The sequence below is a fragment of the Chrysochloris asiatica genome, unplaced genomic scaffold (assembly GCF_000296735.1).
Source record: "Chrysochloris asiatica unplaced genomic scaffold, ChrAsi1.0 scaffold00203, whole genome shotgun sequence".
Lineage (NCBI taxonomy): Eukaryota > Metazoa > Chordata > Mammalia > Afrosoricida > Chrysochloridae > Chrysochloris > Chrysochloris asiatica.
The window spans coordinates 5,577,386-5,596,252 of NW_006408721.1; positions in this window are offsets into that span (position 1 = coordinate 5,577,386).

Genomic DNA, 18,867 nt, shown 5'->3' on the forward strand with positions numbered 1-18,867 from the left:
GAAACGAAATACGATAGGATGAGTGTAAAGCTGATGTTCTCCCATGTAAACCTCACAATAAAAATTAGAAGAAAAAAAAAAAAAAAGAGAGACAATGATACTGAAGGAACTAGTCCAAGGTGCACTAAAGGCAGCGGCAAAGAACAAGGTTCCAGGAATTGATGGAATGCAAATTGAAATCTTTCAGCACACTAGTTATAATTTGGCATTCATTCTTTACTAAAAGGAATCAAACCATCTGTGGATCTTTGGTGTTGGACACTGGATGACTCATGATGGATTCTCCCCCCAGCTCCCACAAGAAGTAAGGTTCCAGGAAAATGTGTAGGGAGAGGGCACAAATTTATCAGAAAAAAGACTATTAAATTATAAAGACATTTCTCCTTTATCCTGACAAATACCTCTGAATGCATCAAACACCATAAACAGCTCTTTAGGAGGAAAAATGGTTACGACAAATTAAGGGTGAGTAGTTCCAAGGCCTGGTATGGTGCTGTAAGCACTGGACTGCTAACCACAAGGCTGACAATTCAAATCCAACATCCACTTCTTGAAAACCCTATACAGAGTCACTCTGAGTTGGAACAGACTCGATGGTAATTAACAACAACAGTTTACCAGGATAAACAGCCCTGGTGGCGCAATGATTAAGCACTTGGTTGCTAACCGAAAGGTTGGTGGTTAAATGCATCCAATAGGTCCACAGAAGAAAGACCTGGTGATTTGTTTCTGTAATAAAAAAAATCCTATGGGGTAGTTAGTTCTACTCTGTAACAGATGGAGTCTCCATGAGTCAGAACCAACTCTATAGCACCTAACAATAACATTTTATAAGGATACTCCAAGGTTATGATGTTCAGAGTACATAAAATGTGTTCTAATGGCCCAGAAGATACTAGGGCCTAAGTGTAAACTAAGGGAGAATTGGACTGGCTGAAGGACTCTGAACTTGAGTCTCACCCCAACCCTGGACTAGACTGCCACTGGGGAATCTCCTTCTCTGAGGAATACCAGGTCATGTCGTCTAGAATCCAGAGTTGGGGGGCTATAAGGCTCTGAGGAGTTGCCCCTGCCTGATCTCCAGATTCCTTCCACCTATGTCCTTGCTCTCCGGCTCCAGTCACCTGAGACCTTTCCCAATTCCTCTAGTATGTTCACTTTGCAAAAGCTCTTCCCTGGCCCACAACACTTCCCTTGTCCTCCTCCTCCACGTTCCTCTCAGCTTAGCTTTCTTCTCTCAGCCTTTACTGACCTCAGACCAGGGCAGGTTCCCTCATCTGTGCTCCCTCAGCTCTTGCTCTCTGCATCCTCATAATACAACAAGGACTCTTTATTGTTATGACAGCTTTAAGACCCAGCTTCCCTCTTAAGTTCACTTTCACATGGTCCACCAGTGTTTTCCTGACACGTACTAGAGCTCCGCCACTGTTTTCTGAATGAATAAACAACCTACAAAACTAGGTTTGAGCCTCCTCAAAATTAGGAACTTTTGTCTGACATATTCACTGCTTCATCCCCAGCATCCTGAACTGCTGTTTGTTGAATGAGTCAATAAACATCTGAACTAGAAAGGGCAGCTTAGAGATCATTTCACCTAATGCCCTTATTTTACAAGGAAGGAAACTGAGGCCCCAAGAAGCCAAAGACCTGGCCCCAATTTCAAACTCAAACCACCCAGCTGGGTGGAGTCCTCAGTACACTCTGCCTGACCCTATTTGGAGGAAAACACATGCAGGTATTGATACTTTCCAGAAGCAGCTGTCCAAAGTGTTTACGTATATGTGAAAGCATATTTTTGTTTATTCACTGCCCTGCTCTAAAAAGAACCAGAGGCAATGCACCACTGCAGCTGATATCAACGCAGTATTTTCCAAACTTGAGAACAAAGCATGAGGTAAAAACAACCTCTCAGAAGGAAAGAAGATAGCACCTCAAACAAAACCAACTTCCTCCCTCCCTCGGCCAGAACAGAAAGGCTCCCACAGAACGGGTTTTCTCTGTAATCAACTTACCAAAATTAGTGACTAAAAGGAACAGAGCAGATGTGGAAGATTTCAATTTTGCTGGAGGATTTGGCACAATATCTCAAGGAACTGAGTTTGCAAATTTCTTGGGTAAGGACAGTGTCACGTGTAATTAGAATATGACTGGAACCATAAATAAATTTAAAAACAAGGGAAATATACAAGACAAGGTATGATGTTCAGAGTACATGTATGGCATTCTTTTAAGCCATTTGAAAAAGATGATACAAACAGGTCATAGAAAAAAAAAAGATCTGTAAATAGACAACATATTTAAAAGTCTACTAGTAATCAAGTAAATATACATCAAAATGGCAAAGTATATATATACACATATATGACTAATCAGAGTGATAAATACAAACAAATAAACCAAGAAAAGCAAGCAAACAGACAAACTCTCTGATGGGAGACAGAATGTGAAGTCATTGACATGAATCTTATTATCATCTTTTATCTGAAAGGAACAGCAGACAGCACCTTCAAGGAGCTGTAGCCACAATGAAAACAATGAATCGCCTCATTTTTTTACATAGTGTTTAACTTTCTGATGCTCTTTCTGTCACACCATCTAATCCTCTAAACCTTGCCGTCAAAAATAGAGGTTCAAAAAAATGATCTCTCATATTCACAGAGAAGATGAGTGGCTGAAGCACTGGCTCTAAGGTCCCATTCTCTTGGAGAAAATATCAGCTGTCTCACTGGCAGACTTACTAAGGAAGCATTGAGGGAGTGGTTCTTTGAGGGAAGAACATTTAACGCTTTCAGGACACAAGGACACCATATTTTTTAATAGCCCCATGTCACTCCTGTCCTGTGAGATAACCTAATCATGTCCTCAATGATCATTTCTTGCAAGGCTCAGAACAGACTCATGGTAAGTGAAAAGACAGGAATTTGTCTCCAAATCCAGCCACTCATCATTCTCCAAAGAACCACAGCTTTTTCATGGACAAAGCTCAGCCCTTATATAGTGCCAAGAAACAGGTATGGTCAAACCCAAAACTCAACTCTTGGTTTTCTCTCCCAAATTTGGTTCTGTGTCCATTGTACTTTACCTCAACAAATTCTGCCATCCAGTTTTATAAATCAGAAACCTCAGAATCATTCTTTATACCTGCCTCTCCCTCAATCCTCAAATCGAATCCATTACCAAGTCCAGGTCATCTGACCTAAATACAAGTGCCCTGTCTATTTGCTTCCTCTGCTCTATCTCGCTCCTGAACCTCAGTTCAAGCAATCATTTATGCTGCTCAGGATGACTCCAAACCTCCAACCAGCATCCTCATTTCTCTTCTTGCTTCCTCCAATCTGTCTGCCACAGAGGAGATCTTAAAAGTACAAATCTGGACATGTCACTCTCCTGTTTGACAGCTATAATCCAGAAAACAAAAAGTGTTGGCAAGGATGTGGAGAAATTGGTACTCTTATACATTGCTAGAGAGAATATAAAATGGTGCTGCCACTGTAGAAAATAGTTTGGCAGCACATCAAAAAGTTAAAACACAGAATTACCACATAACCCAGCCATTCTACTCTAGGTATATATTCAAGAGAAATGACAGCATGTCCTGGTGCGACACCATAGGAAAAGCACTTGACCTCAAAGTCAGTTTGAAAAAGAGGAAGACCCCAGCAAAATGGAATGGCAAAGTGGTAGCATGGCAACAATTGAGAGGTTGGCCCAGAGCTGGGCAGTGTTTTGTTCTGTTGTGTTGCTATACTCGATAGCACCTAACAACAACAACAACAAAAGACAACAATAATTACTGAGTAAAGTCTAGACACTACAGAAGGGAAAACAGAGTCTTATTGGGATGAAAAGTCTTGACGAGAGACTAGGCAGCATGTAACCTCTGGAGGTAGATCTAGAGAGTATGTTGTCTTGAAACTAAGGGAAATGTTGCTATTCAAAGGATTAGAAATCGGTGAAGGAAGTTTAAAAATACACAGAACATCAGACCTAGTGATTGGAAAGGCTAGCAAGGGAAGGCCCAGTTCTCCATTTCTTCTCAATTATACTTCCAATTAAAACTGAGGAGACCACAGAAGAGTCAGAAGCTGTAGCTTTTAAGAAAATGAAGCTGCAAATTTAGGCCTATGGTGGCCAGAAGAGCTGGAATAAGACGTGGATGACTTTACCCTAATTATACAGTCGTAGTGGTTACGAATCGGGCTGCGAGCCTTAAGGTCAGCGGTTCGAAACTACCAGCCGCTCCGCGGGAGAAAGATGAGGCTTTCTACTCCCGTAAAGATTTACACCCTCGGAAACCCTGTACAGGGTCGCTATGGGTCGGACCCGACTCGATGGCACTTAACAACAACAACAACAATGCTCCCTAAAGCATCAGGTGCTCATTAAACACTTACTAAGGATCGGTCTTGTTCCTGGATGAATGACTGGATGAGAATCAGGTTTTGACCTTGAAGAGCTCAAAGCCTAGAGTGGCAACAAGTCAGTAAACAGTTCATTATAATTTAGCAGGTAAGTGTTGGAATATGGATCTATCCAAGGTACTGTACGCATCCTGAGGAAGAAGGCTGCTCAGAGGTGGTGCCACTGAGGGCTGCACCTCAACCTGTCCCTGCATCTTGTCCCTGCATACCTTCACCACAGCTCTGGAAGGGACCTAGAACAGCTGCCATCCTCCTGCAGTGACACACAAAAGCAGAGTACCAGAAGAGTGATAACTGTCCCCAAGCAAGATCAGAAGATCGTGGTGCCTCCTCTTTGCATCCGGATGAAGTGAAAGTGTCATTGAGAGGGGCAACATCAATAGGATGGTGAGTCCAAGGACAGAAAAGCCAGAGGGATTTCATAGATCAGCGGGTCCAGATTCACTTGCCTACAGGACCAAATAGGCAAAGCAATGGAGTGACCCACTTGGTCTCAGATCCATTGTCATCAAGTCAATTGTGACTCCTGGAGACCCCATGGGTTAAAAGGGGAACTGAACCAAAAGAAGAGACTGCCCCACTAGAGAGCACGCCACTCATTCCCACCCCCCACCCCAGAATAAACAGCAATTTCTCAGCTCTGATTTATGCCAAATGGGGAGGCAGTGGTATTACCAAATCTGCCAATTTTTCTAAAGAAGGAAGAAATCTATATTTCTATATGAAACCTCTGTCTTTTAAATGTTACCAGAAACTTTTTGGTTTGCTCTGATTGGGCTGGAGAGAAGAGGCACAGACCAAAGTTTCACATTTCTCTGGGTACCATGGATGTGTAACAGATCCTGCCCAATTGGAACCCCAGGAAGAAGCTACCCTGGCTCACAAGAAAGAGAAGGAATGGGCGAGAGCCTGGAGAGGCATAGGATGTGGGATGGGAATGAGTGTTAAAAATAAAAAGTAAAAACAAGAGAAGCTCTTCCAAACCAAGGGTCCAAAAGATACCAAGAAATCAATTTCTATTATATCTCCACTGCCCATAGCTTTATGCTAAATAAAAACAATTAAGTTACAGGCAGAAAGATTTCCTGCATGTTATTAAGGTAAATTTAGAAGAAAAAAAAAGTGTAGCATCTGAAAAGTTGATCAGTATGTAGTTGGCAGGACAAAGAAGATACAGGGAGTTAATTACTTAAGGGGTACTGAGTTTCTGTTTGTTGCTATTAAGTGCCATTGAGTTGGTTCTGACTCATAGCAACCACATGTAGGGTTCCAAGGATCGTTTAGTGAGTTTGCAACACCAACCTTGAAGTTAGTAATCCAGTGCTTATCCTACAGCACCACACCAGAACTCCTAATGTATGTATATCTATGTTGCTGTTGTTAAGTGCTGTCGAGTCGACTCTGACCCATAGCAACCCTGTAAAGGGTTTCCATGGAACAGCTGGTGAGCTTGTACCACTGACCTTGCAGTTGAAATGACTTTGCAGTCTGCTGCATTAACCCACGGCACCACACTAGATACAATATATATGAATTTGTTGCTGTTGCTGTTAACTGCTGTTGAGTCAGCTCTGACTCATACTGACACTGCATAAGGTTTCTGAGGAGTGGCTGATCAACTTTACAGTTAGTAGTCCGGTGCTTATCCTATAGCACCAAGGGGAATGAAAAATATTAACAAATGGAAAGTGCTAATGGTGGTTGTTGTTGGTAAGTGCTGTTGAGTCAGTTCCAACCCATAAAAGTCCTGTATAGGGTTTTCAAAGAGCAGCTAGTGAGCTTGAACCATCGACCTTGCAGTTCAAACGGCTTTGCAGTCTGGCGCATTAACCCACAGCACCACACCAGGACTCCACTGATAGTGGTACAGCATGATAAATATGATTAATGTCACTGAATTGTACATTTAAAAATGTTTAAAATGGCAAATGTTTTGTTATATATCGTACCAGCAACAAAAAAAACAACAAAGTGGTATCTATGGGAAGATACATGAAGGGGCTCACAAGGTAGCATCTGTGATTGTCCTCAGCAGTTGTGTTCCATAGGTATGGGACAGGCTGACCAGCTGGGGAGAGCCAGTTCTCCAGCAGAAGTACAGATCCATCCCAAGCAGCTAGTGTTTGTAGGAAAGAGACAGTGTCGAGCACAACAGTGTCAACGAGATACCAAAACCAAGGCAGTACATCAAAAGTGGGACACCAGCCTTTCCAGAACTCCTCAGAACAGATCCTCATGCCTGTACACATAGGTTTTAACTTCTCTTTGAATGTTTAAAATGCCCTGGTACCAAATGCCACCAGCCCCTTAAAGGTAGTTCTCTGCGGTGCAGAAAGCAGAACCACACACTCAGACATTACACCAGCCCACTTCTAGCAGTTTCTTCTTTTGTTGTGATGGGGGAGGAGAGAAGGAAGGGGACTGCTTCTTGAGAAAACAAGGGAGAGAGGAAGTCAGTGATTGTTGTAGATTAACTTGAGCCCTACCCCCCAAATTATGGGTTGGCATCCTAACCCCTAGACCTGCTGATGTACTCCTATTTGGAAATAGAGGTTTCTTTGTTCTGTTACTTAGATCATATCCGGATAAGGTGGGTTCTAAAGCTAATCACTTCTGAGTTACATAAAGAGCAGCACCACACATGGGGCAACATATATATGTAAAGATTGCCAAGGAATCAAGGATTACACAGGACTACTGACAAAGAAGGACTCAACACAGCTGAGACCCTAATTTGGAATTTTAGCCTCTAGGGTTGTGAGAAACTACTACTGTATTTTTATGCAAAAATGCTTATGTTATATTTTTGGTTGTTTTAGCCAACCATGCCCTCTGCTCCTTCCAGGTACTTCCAGAAGCAAACTATGCTAGCTTTTCTGAAAACCAATATGCGAAAGTCCTTTAAAGTCACCCATTTGTGTACTTCTGCATGACAGTACTAGGTACCCAAGACTGTGCTTTCAATATTTGGTCCTTTGACAAGATGCAAGAAAACCTTTTCTAAAAGCTTGTGATGAAGACCAGAAATGAAACTTGTGCTGTCTGGACCCATCAAGTCCATCATCCCATTTGGTTCAATAGCCCCTGGCCTCCCTTTGCCCTCCCTGATCTTCACAGAGCTGGGTCACAGCAGGCACAAGACAGATGTGAGCCAAACTGCTCACTGGTGGCAATGCAGATGGTGGGTCTGTGACTCCCCCAGGGGTTCTGGTTTGTGGGAATGAGACCCACATGCACACACAGACAAGTGCATGCATCCACAGTCACACAGCCTGCACAAGAGCTGTTGAAGAGAGAAAACAGGGACAGGCCAAGATTCCAGCAGCTCTTATGTTAAACCAGGAGCAGTATGCGGAGACACAAGGCACCTCTCAGCCCAAACCACTCTGGCATCTGTGCCCTGCTATTTGCATAAGAAAATGGCACTTCATTAAGAACACATTAGTACTTCTGTAACCATGTAAGGAAACCAATCTAGTGAACCCTAGGCTTCGAGAGGTTTGTCTGATTCAGTTCTCCAGCTTCCGAGGCATGAAGCAGAAGCTGTCATCTGCCGTCTGTCTGTCCAGCCAGGAGAGAAAGAATAGATCCTTATGGAAACACAGAAGGTACTTAATAAATATTTGTAGGGGAATGCATAATAGATACCAGACCAGGTTTGCAAAGGGAAAATCTTTCTAAAAATAGGAAAATGTTTAGAGCAAACTAGTCTGGGTGTCAGAGACATTTCTTTTGGTCTATTGAAGGCTTAAGGGCAGTGGCTGCAAATCAAAGTTGGGCATCAAATCATCCATTATCTTCTAAGACATATGGCTACATGACAAATCTAATTCAGGAGGCCTCAGATGGAACCCAGGACAGGAGTTTAAAATTAGTCCCAGAGATTCATCTTTGCTCCTCTGAGAATCACTGTTCCCAGGCCTTGCTATTGGCAACTGTCACCCTGTGGAACAGACATCACCTGGGAACTCAGGCTCCACACCTGCTGAGTTAGAATCTGCAAATCTGTATTGTAACAGAAGCCCTAAGTGATCATTCAGCACATGAAGGTTTCAAGAGCAGCGGGCTTTCAGGGTGGACTCTGAATGAGCCAAGCAGTCATCTGTGTAACCCTGTCACCAGGGTGTGTGGTCCTTTAGCCAAGGCTGAGTCCCCACATCACCCTCTTACAGGGTAAAGAGGTAGCCGTGAAGGTCCTTGCCAGCCCCAAATGCCCACGTTTCAGAATTCATTTGGAAGCACAGAATTTTGGACTGTGTGGTACCACTATAGTGAACCGAGCCCTCCTCTTCTCAGTACATTTAAACTCAGAATGGGATTGCCCTCAGAAGCATGTTCTGGAAGCCTTGCAATAGCAAGGGCTTGAGCTCCTCTCTCCACCCCAATGTGTTCATCATGTGGAAGGAAAAGAGTAGAGAACCACATGCCCAACAGACCCAGGTGGGCCTGGGGATAACGTTGGCAAGGTAACTCTAAGGGAAGGATCTATGCAGCCCTTCGCAGCTCCCCTGAAGAGAGTGGGTAGGCTCAAGAGCAGGGTCCAGGGGCTGTGCATTTTATACCTGTCTCTAAGGAGCTCTGGTAGCGTAGTGGTTACGAATCGGGCTGCAAACCTTAAGGTCAGTGGTTCGAAACTACCAGCCGCTCCGCGGGAGAAAGATAAGGCTTTCTACTCCCGTAAAGATTTACACCCTCGGAAACCCTGTACAGGGTCGCTATGGGTCGGAACCGACTAGAAGGCACTTAACAACAACAACAACTAAGTGTAGTGGTTATGACTCGGGCTGCGAGCCTTAAGGTCAGCGGTTTGAAACTACCAGCCGCTCCGTGGGACAAAGATGAGGCTTTCTACTCCCATAAAGATTTACACCCTCGGAAACCCTGTACAGGGTCACTATGGGTCGGAACCAACTCGACGGCACTTAACAACAACTAATGCCCTCAGAGCCCTGGTGGTTAAGCACTTGGCTGCATGCCCAAAAGTCAACAATTTGAACCCATCACCTGCTCCATGAGAGAAAGCTGTGGCAATTAACTTCTGAAAAGATTACTGCTAAGTGTGGCTGAGTCAATTCTGACTGTATAGGGTTTCCGAGTCTGAACCACTGATCTTATGGTTAGCGGTCCAGTGGTTGTCCTATAGTGCCATACCTCAGAAACCCTATGGGGCAACTCTAGTCTGTCCTAGAAGGTTGCTATGAGTCAGACTCTACTCAACAGCAATGGGTTCCTCTGGAATCAACAATGAGTTCATGGTTCTAAGCAGGCTGCCCAGGAGCTTGCCAGATTAGGAACCCTGGCGGCCCAGTAGTTAAGCGCTCAGTTGCGAACCAAAAGGTCAGTAGCTCAGAATCCACCAGCAGCTCCAAGGGAGAAAAGACCTGGTGGTCTGCTCCCATTACAGCCTAGAAAACCCTATGGGAGCAGGACTACTCTGTCACATGGTGGGCTCTATGAGTTAGAATCGATTTCACAGCACCCAACAACAACAACTGGGTCTGCTGTCCTCCTCACCTGTGAATGTACAAGGGGATACTGTGTGGTTTAAAATCAGGAAAGATGTGCATCAAACTGGTTCAATCTGTATGCTGAGCAAATCATCCAAGAGGGACTATATGAAGAAGAACGCAGCATCAGGATTGGAGGAAAACTCACTAACAACCTTTGATATGCAGATGACACAACCTTTCTTACTGAAAGTGAAGACTTGAAGCACTTGCTGATGAGCAAATCTGTGTTGGAAGAAGTACAGCTGGAACATTCCTTAGGAGCGAGGATGGTGAGGTTTCATTTCACTTACTTTGGATGTGGAGAAAGACATCTTGCTTGGTAAAGTAGAGGGTCAGTGAAAAAGAGGAAGACCCTCAATGAGGTGGATGACCACAGTGGTTATAACCATGTACGATCACAGCAAAAATTAGAGGACAGCACAGGACTGGCCAGTGCTTCATTCTGTTGTACACAGATGTGGTCACTATGTGTCAGGACCTATTTGATGACACTTAACAGCAACATCAACAACCTCTTCACACCAACCCTAGCTCATGTGATGCAGCCTATAAGGCAATGATGGGTTTTATGGCACGTCTGCCCTCCTCACCTCCAGTAAGTGCCAAGCGGCTGGGGAATGGTTTCTGAGTCTGCTGAGACATAAGGCAGAGGCTCCCAAGACAGCACAAGTGCCAATTGTAGGGTATTTTTAGCCTGGATCCCTATGGAAAGATAACTCATGAAATCCTACTCTGTCAGCACTCCCATCATGCCGGTCCGGGGAGGAGCGGGTGTTGCCGTGGTAACCTGACAGTGTGGATCCACTGCTTTGGGGGACACCTGTAGCCTACCACAGGTATCAGCAGAGGCATCCAGGGGTGTGGGCACCTTCAGGGATTGGGTTCCTTTCCTGGTGCCGAGCCTCCAGGGAACCAAGCCCCAAAGGAGCCCAGGAAAGCCATGCAGGCGTCACTGTGGTCTCCACAGGCTTTCAAAGACGTCCAAGCCACCATAAAACAGCATGCAAAACCTGCCTCAGTTCAGCTCTTTAAATTTTCATGAAATCTATACTTGCTGAAGATCAGTTCCTCAGTTTGTTGGGGGGGAGGGGTTAATTATTTATGTGATGTGATTCTGCAGGGAAGCAGGGGTCAGACTGGAGAAGGCCCTGCCAGCCTCCCCTTCCTTGCTCTGTTGTTTGAAAACTTGAAGGCCCAGAATTTCTAGGTGGCACTGCTCAGTCCTTCCTTGATTGTGTCTTATGTATTAATCAAACATCTGGCACATCTCGACCCTAAATCTCCAGTTCATTTCCCTTACTAGCATGGCACCTCTGAAAAGTAATAAATTTGGAGGAATACAAATGTGCTGTTGGCTAACTTGTGATATTCTGCAGACCCAGGTTCCGCTGAAGCCAGAATAAATGGCAATGAACAACTACTAAAGCTAAACAACTGCAACTTAGAGTGCGAATTTCACTGTTGGACCATTCCATTTCACTGTTGGACCATGCATCCCATTTTTGACAAAGATTAAATGTACTGACAGAACAAAACACAAAATCTTCAGTCGTGTGGTTAATTCTCTCTGATTCTTCCACGATGAAAATAGCTCCATCAGATTTTTTTTTTTTTCTGGTTCTAGAAATAATACTTGCTTGTTGTAGGGAAAAAAAAAAAAAAAAAAAGCCCTGGTGGTGCAGTGTTTAAGCACTCAGCTGCTAACCAAAAAGTAAGCAGCTAGAATTCACCAGCTTCCCTGGGGGGGAAAGATGTGGTAGTCACATTCTGTAAAGAGTATTTCCACAGAAACTCTACAGGGCAGTTATACTCTGCCCTTGTTGTTGTGAAGTACCGTTGAGTAGGTTCCAACCTATAGCAATCCTGTATAGGGGTTCCAAGGAGCAGCTAATGAGCTTGAACCACCAACCTTGTGATTCAAACCGACTTTGCAATCCAGCGCATTATCCCACAGCACCACACCAGGACTCCGTACTCTGTCCTAGAGGGCTGTTATGAGTCAGAACTGACTCAATGATAAGGGGTGTGGTGTTTGGGGTACTGTCAAAAAAAGGGGAAAAAATTAAATAATATACAAATGTATTAGGAAGTGTCAGAATGCCTTGAAGCCTACCACCCAGGAACAACCACTGCTGACTTCTGATGAATCACATTCACGCATCTCACTCTCTTCACATGCATACATGTGCAATTTTACATAGACGAAATCATATTATGTATGCTGTCTTTCTTCTTGTCACAGGGCAGTTTATGGGTTTATCTTGCCATCTCTATCTATGGACAGACAGGCACACACACATACTGCTCTCCTTGGGCACCACCTATTAATAGCTGTTGTGTTTCTTTCCACACTTTTCTCCATACTCATATCTGGTTTGAAGGTGTCCTCTGCTTCTCGTAGGCCTTCCTTTGAGGAATCATCTCATCACACTCCCATCTTTGGGGGTTAAACACTGTTTTCAGGCTCCCATCAACATAACAACAAAAGTGATTCTGTAAAATCCTAAGTCATTCTTCTACTCATCTCTCACAAAGATAAAAATAAAGGCCTTGAAATGGCCCCTAAGTTCCTGCATGATCTCCTAGGATCATAAGGACCTCCTTTCTGCATCATCTCCTACCAGTCTCCCTTCTACCCTCTACTTTAGTCCTGTGACTTCCCCTGCCACAGGGCCTTTGCACCTGCCATTCTAGCTGCCTGGTCCACTCTTTCCCCAAATATGCACACGACCTGCTTCCTCTCCTCCTTCAGATCTTTGCTTAAACCGCATATTCTCAGTGAGGTCTTTCTTGGCCACACCATTTAAAATTGCACAGTTTTCCCCTGTCACTGCCATCCTGTACCTTGTTTTCCCTTTAGACTAGCAAGTCATACAGTTCTACATATTTATTGTCTGTCTTGCTATACTGAAGTTGAATTCAGTGATTAGTATTATTGGTTGAATGAGTGAATCTTGTGATCTCCAAGGTGGTGGAGTAGGTGCCTAGGTGATCAACAAGTTCAAGCATTGCAAGTTTCTTCTACAACTACACTTTCAAGCTCAAATAGTACCCTTGTTATTCACAAGAACAGTCTCATGACTATATGTATATATATGTACTGTATTTTCCTTTTCTTGCTGTTGGGAATACACACAGTAGAGCATATGCCAGTCTAACACTTTCTACATGTACATTTCAGTGACACTGACAATCTTCGAGTTGTACAACCATTCTCACCCTCTTTTTCTGAGCTGTTCCTTCCCCACTAATATAAACTCACTGTCCCCTAGTTTCCTATCCAATACTTTGAGTTACTAGTGTCAGTTTTATCCCATATCGTTTTATTTTGTTTTGTTTTAAACCACAATGCTCAAGGTAGAAATTCTTTACTACTTCCACTGTTGTTTGGTTTTAAGAAAACATCAGGGAGTATTTTTGGTGTAAGGTTTAAGTTTTCAAAATCATTTCAGGGTAATAGGCTTAGGGGTTTATAAAGCCTCCCCATTGGATCCAGTGAAATTCCATGAGAATTTGAACTTCTGTTCTGCATTTTTCCCCTTATAATCAGGTTTCTTCTATAGACTATTTTATCAAAATGTTCAGTAATTGTACTAGGGTACCATCTAGCTAGTCTGTTCTCATGGCAAAGGAGGCTACTGTTAATGAAGCCCACAAATTCCATTTTCTCCTCCTCTTCCTGACTCTTTGTCTTTCTCTGTGGCTCCAGGCAAATAGAGACCACATGAATTTTTATTCATAGATTGTAATCTCTGCTCCTCAAACATTACACTCCAACATGGACTCCACACAAATCTGGGGGTGGGAGAGCCCAGAATCCTTAGAAGGGTCTCAAATTGGCTCCATCAATGTCCCTTTATCAAGGTACTTTCCTCCCACACCTCTTGTGGGGACAAGCTGTTAATCTTGCTGTTCAGCTTCAGCTCTAAAATGCTGGCCAATGGTCCCCCACAGTGGGCAACCTGGACTCTTGGCCAGGATTGCCTCTCACCACACATCCTCCTATTGCCTGACTAGGAGCGAGGGGTCCAGAGGTGTCAGCATCTTTCCTAGAGCTCTAACCAGGGAGGTCGTGGATGTCAGCATCTTTCCTAGAGCACCAGGGAGGTCATGACTGCAGCAGATAGCTTCCCACTTCATTTGTTTGTTTTGCAGCAGATAGTTTGAGCTTTTGGTTTGCTTGTTTAGTTTTGGTTTCTTTACTTATTTGTTTTGTCTTTACTGTTGATGAATATTATGAAACATGAACTATTTTTTTTTTTTAATGTATTTGAGGTCCCTGAGTGGCACATACCATTTGCCCTCTGTAGTGCTGTTGGCTAATGAGTCAGACTGCAAAGCCATTTGAACTGCAAGGTCAGTGGTTCAAGCTCACCAGCTGCTCCTTGGAAACCCTGTACAGGGTCACTATGGGTCAGAATCGACTCGACGGCACTTAACAACAACAACAACAGCTAACCTAAAGTTTGGTGAGTTCAAATCCATTCATAGTTTCCTCAGTTGACAGACCTGATTATCTGCTGTTATAAACATTACAGCCAAACAAACCTTATGGGGTAGTTAGTTCTACTTTACAACACATGAGAATTTGAACTTCTGTTCTGCATTTTTCCCCTTTCAGTCAGGATTATCTGCTGTAAATATTACAGCCAAATAAACCATGAGTTATGACTCCTTTTTTAATATCTGTAAGGCAAAACTTAAATGAAATTCAACTTTTTTAATTATATTCAAGCTTTGCTTTTAACCTATGGTCATATTATGTATACAGTTGAAAAGAAAGCTGGTCAAAGACCCTCCCCAACCTGCCTCTGGTTTGAGAACTTCTGACAGATGACTGGTAAGTCTATCTATGGACACACAACACACACACACAGCATTCACAGCCCAGATGGCAAAAGCCTGAGTGCCAAGTTCTCTGTGGCACAAGCCTCTGTCTGTCCCCATCCCAGCATGTCCAGAATCAGAAACATTTCTACGTGCTGACCATGCCAGGCTGTAGGAACACTGTCCAGGAGGAGCTGGTGCCTCAGCCCATTCTCTCTCCAGTGCCCCTCCACCATCCTCATTGCTTTGAAGAAGGAGTCCAGACCTCTCCTAAAGCCTTCTACCCTCGCACATTCCAGAACAAAGCCACCCAGCCTTGTCCAATGACAGTACAGGAAGGGAGGGAGACAAAACCACCTCAGTGTCCAAACCCCTGCCAACCATGGGCAGATGACTCCTCAGTCACAAGAAGGGGGAGGTGGCCAAGGAGGGCCAGGTGCCCTCATCAGTTCAACATTTGGAGGATTAACTTCTCCCAGGATGCAGCAGGATTACATTTTTTTTAACTATCACTGTTTTAGAATAAATGTGAAGGTGGGTGCACTAGCAACATCTTGTCTTCTGTGAGTAGTCGAATGTTTTAGATATAATTATGTCTTTTTCAACTACATAGAGTAATTTGAACTCGAGGCTAGACATTATATGTAAAACAGCACGTCTAATACTCACACCCAGTCTGCAAGGTGAGTATAACGACGTCACTGAGCACTGGTGACTGAACTGAGATTCAGAGGGTTTAGGCATTAACTGCTGGGAGGCAGCATCTCTGTAACTATACACATTGCATTGATCTTATATGGATGGATGGGCGGATGGATGGATAGACAGATGGAGAGCAGAAGGAAAGGCAACTGAACCATATAAGCTCTCAGTTCATTAAACTCATGGAACAGAAGGACTATTTCAAGGAATGAATTAGACTGATTGGTAATTAACATTTCAGTCGTCAAGAAAAAGAAAAGAGATGCAGAAGGGAGAACAATTACTATTATTAGAACATGTCCTCTGGAGTCACACTACCTAAGTTCAAATCCTGGCTCCACAATTTACTAGTTAAATCATCTCAGGCTAGTTATTTTGGAGTCCTGGTACAGCACTGAGGGAGAAGCACTGAACTGCTACTCGCAATGTTGGTGGTTCAAACCCACCAGATGTTCCTTGGAAAGCCTACATAGGGCCACTAAGAGTCGAAATGGAGTCAATGACACTTAACAATAACAACAAGGCCTCAGTTTCCTCTTCTGTAAAATGGGGACACTGTAACTTATAGGGTGTTGTGAGAATTCAATGAGTGACATAAAATGTTAAGCAATTAATACCCTGCCTACTACTCCCGTAAGGATTTACACCCTCGGAAACCCTGTACAGGGTCGCTATGGGTCGGCTCCGACTCGAAGGCACTTAACAACAACAACAACCACTAGCAAGTACACAGTCTATGCTGTTATTATTATCCCCATTATATATTCAGAGTCTGAAAGTTGGGGAGGCAGATAAGTGCTTATTCTGTAATTACTCAAATAATGTCATTTTTGAGATTGATTATTGGCCACCTCATTATTCAGCTAGCAAGTCAGTTCACACCCATAATGACCCTCTATAGGGTTTCTGAGAGAGACTGGTGGTTTGAAGCATTGACCTTGCAGTTAGCAGTCCTGTGCTTATCCCACAGTGCCACCCCAGGACTCCATGGTGCTTATAGCATCTCATTATTCAGTCATGATGGAGAAGCTCATGTCATCAGTCAAAGCAAGGCCAGGGGTCAGCTGTGAAAGAGATCATCAGTTGCTCATATACAAGTTCAGACTGAAGCTGAAGAAAATGAAAACAAGTCCACAAAGACCAAAATAAGACCTGGCATATAACCCACCTGAATTTAGAAACCATCTCAAGAACAGATTTGATGCATCAGACACTACTGATTGAAGACCAGAAGAGTTGTGGGATGCCATCAAGAACGTCATACAGGAAAAAAAGAAAAGGGTCATTAAAAACAGAGGGCAGAAAAAAAAAAAAAGACCAAAATGGATGTCAGAGAAGATTCTTAAATCTGCTTTTGAATGTAGAGAAAGCAAGCAGAAGAATTGATGAAGTAAAAGAACTGAAAAGTAATTTTCAAAGAGCAGCTCAAACGTCACAATCCTGAAGATGGTGCAGGACTGAGCAGTATTTTGTCCTGTTGTATATAGGGTAGCTATGACTCAGAATTGATTCAAAGGCACCTAACAACAACAAGCCTAAGTGTTCACTGCAAACACAATTGCAGCTGGACTGCAAAACTCACTTTTGGGGAGCACACACTGCTGTCCACTGAGGAGCTGGGTTTTCCTTGGAGGGGTCAAGTGAAGAGGGGAATAGAAGAGAAAAAAAGAAAAAAAAACAACAACGGGGTAAGAGAGCAAAGAACTGAGAGGAAGGAAAAAAGAAACAAAGCAGCACTTTCTTTGTGGTGGATGCGGTTGCATGAGAATTCAGGGCTCACTCTGCGGGAGTGCGCACTTCTGAACAGGGAGCAGTGGGATGAAGCGCTGCTAACTGAGTGGATGACACAGCAGGCGACACCAGTTCCTCAGGAACTAAAAAGGAAAAGAATAAGGAAAGAGGAAGAAAAAAAGGAAAGGAAAGAAGCAAACAGGAAACGGAGAGAAAGGAAAGAACTAAGGTGAAAAATAAAGGAGGAGAAAAAAAATCAGTAAGGCACTGGCATTGTGGGAGGGCTGTTGGTCTGCCACTGGAGGGCAGGGGGCATACTTCTGGTTCCCAGGAGGTCTGCAATGTAAAATAGGAGGTCACACTTCTCTGGTCACTGATCATTGATCACTGATGTGGGTACTGGTGCAGTACTGGACAAGTGGAACCAGTTATCTGGTTCACGCTCCAATTGGATTGCTGCTTGCAGTAATTCAAAATGGCTGTGCTATGCTGTGCTGGTTGGCAGTTTACCTCTCCTTGTCAATGTTTTCATCCAGTCTTTCTTTTATCAATACTTGATCTACTTCTTTAACCTTTTCTGGGTTCTAAGGTTATCATCCCGAGCCACAGGACTTAGCTTCTCAAATCTTTGCTGTAGAAGGTCTGCAGAGTTTATCTGCCTAGTCCTCCATCTTGCATCTTTGTAAAGAAGCACTTTCTTTTTTGTTTTCTAATGTTTTATTGTGACTCAAGAGAAGACTTATGAATCAGATCATCAGTTTTAGATTCAACAAATCATAAATTTTGTTTCATCTCAATGATTGCAATCCCATCCATGTAACATCACTGGTCTATTTCCTCCATGTGATTCTTGATTCTATTTTTTCTTTCCCAACCATTCTGAATTTTGCTCTTAGGTAAATATTGCCCTTTGATCTCACATTTTTGTGCATACCTCACTAGTGTGGCTGTCCCACCTATATACCTATCTACTTGTTGTTAGGTGCCATCAAGTCGGTATCGACTTATAGAGACCTTTTGCAAAGCAGAACAAAACACTACCCGATCCTGGGCCAACCTCACTATCTTTGCCACACTTGTGCACATTGATGCTGCCACTTTGCCAGTCCACCTCGCTGGGGGTTTTCCTCTTTTTCTCTGACCTTCCACCCTACCAAACATGATAGCCTTCTCCAGAGAATGGTTCCTCCTGACAATATGTCCCATGCATGAGAGATAAAGTTTGGCCATCTTGGCCTCCAAGGAGCACTCTGGTTATACTTCTTCAAACACAGATCTATTGTTTCTTTTGGTAACCCATGGCACTTTCAATATTCTCCTCCAACACCATAACTCAAAAGCATCAATTCTTCTATGGTCTCCTTATTCACTGTCCAGCTTTCACATGCATACAAGGTTATTGAAAAAACCATGGCATGGGTCAGGTGCACCTTAGTCTTCAAGTTGACATCTTTGCTGTTCAACACTTTAAAAAGGTCTTGTACAGCAGATTTGCCTAATGTAATACATCATTTGATTTCTTGACTGCTGCTTCTGTGAGCGTTGATAGTTGATCCAAGAAGAATGAAGTCCTTGACAACTTCAGTCTTTTCTCCATTGATAAGAATGTTGTTTACTGATCCAGTGGTAAGGAATTTTGTTTTCTTTACATTGAGATGCAATCCATACCTAAGGCT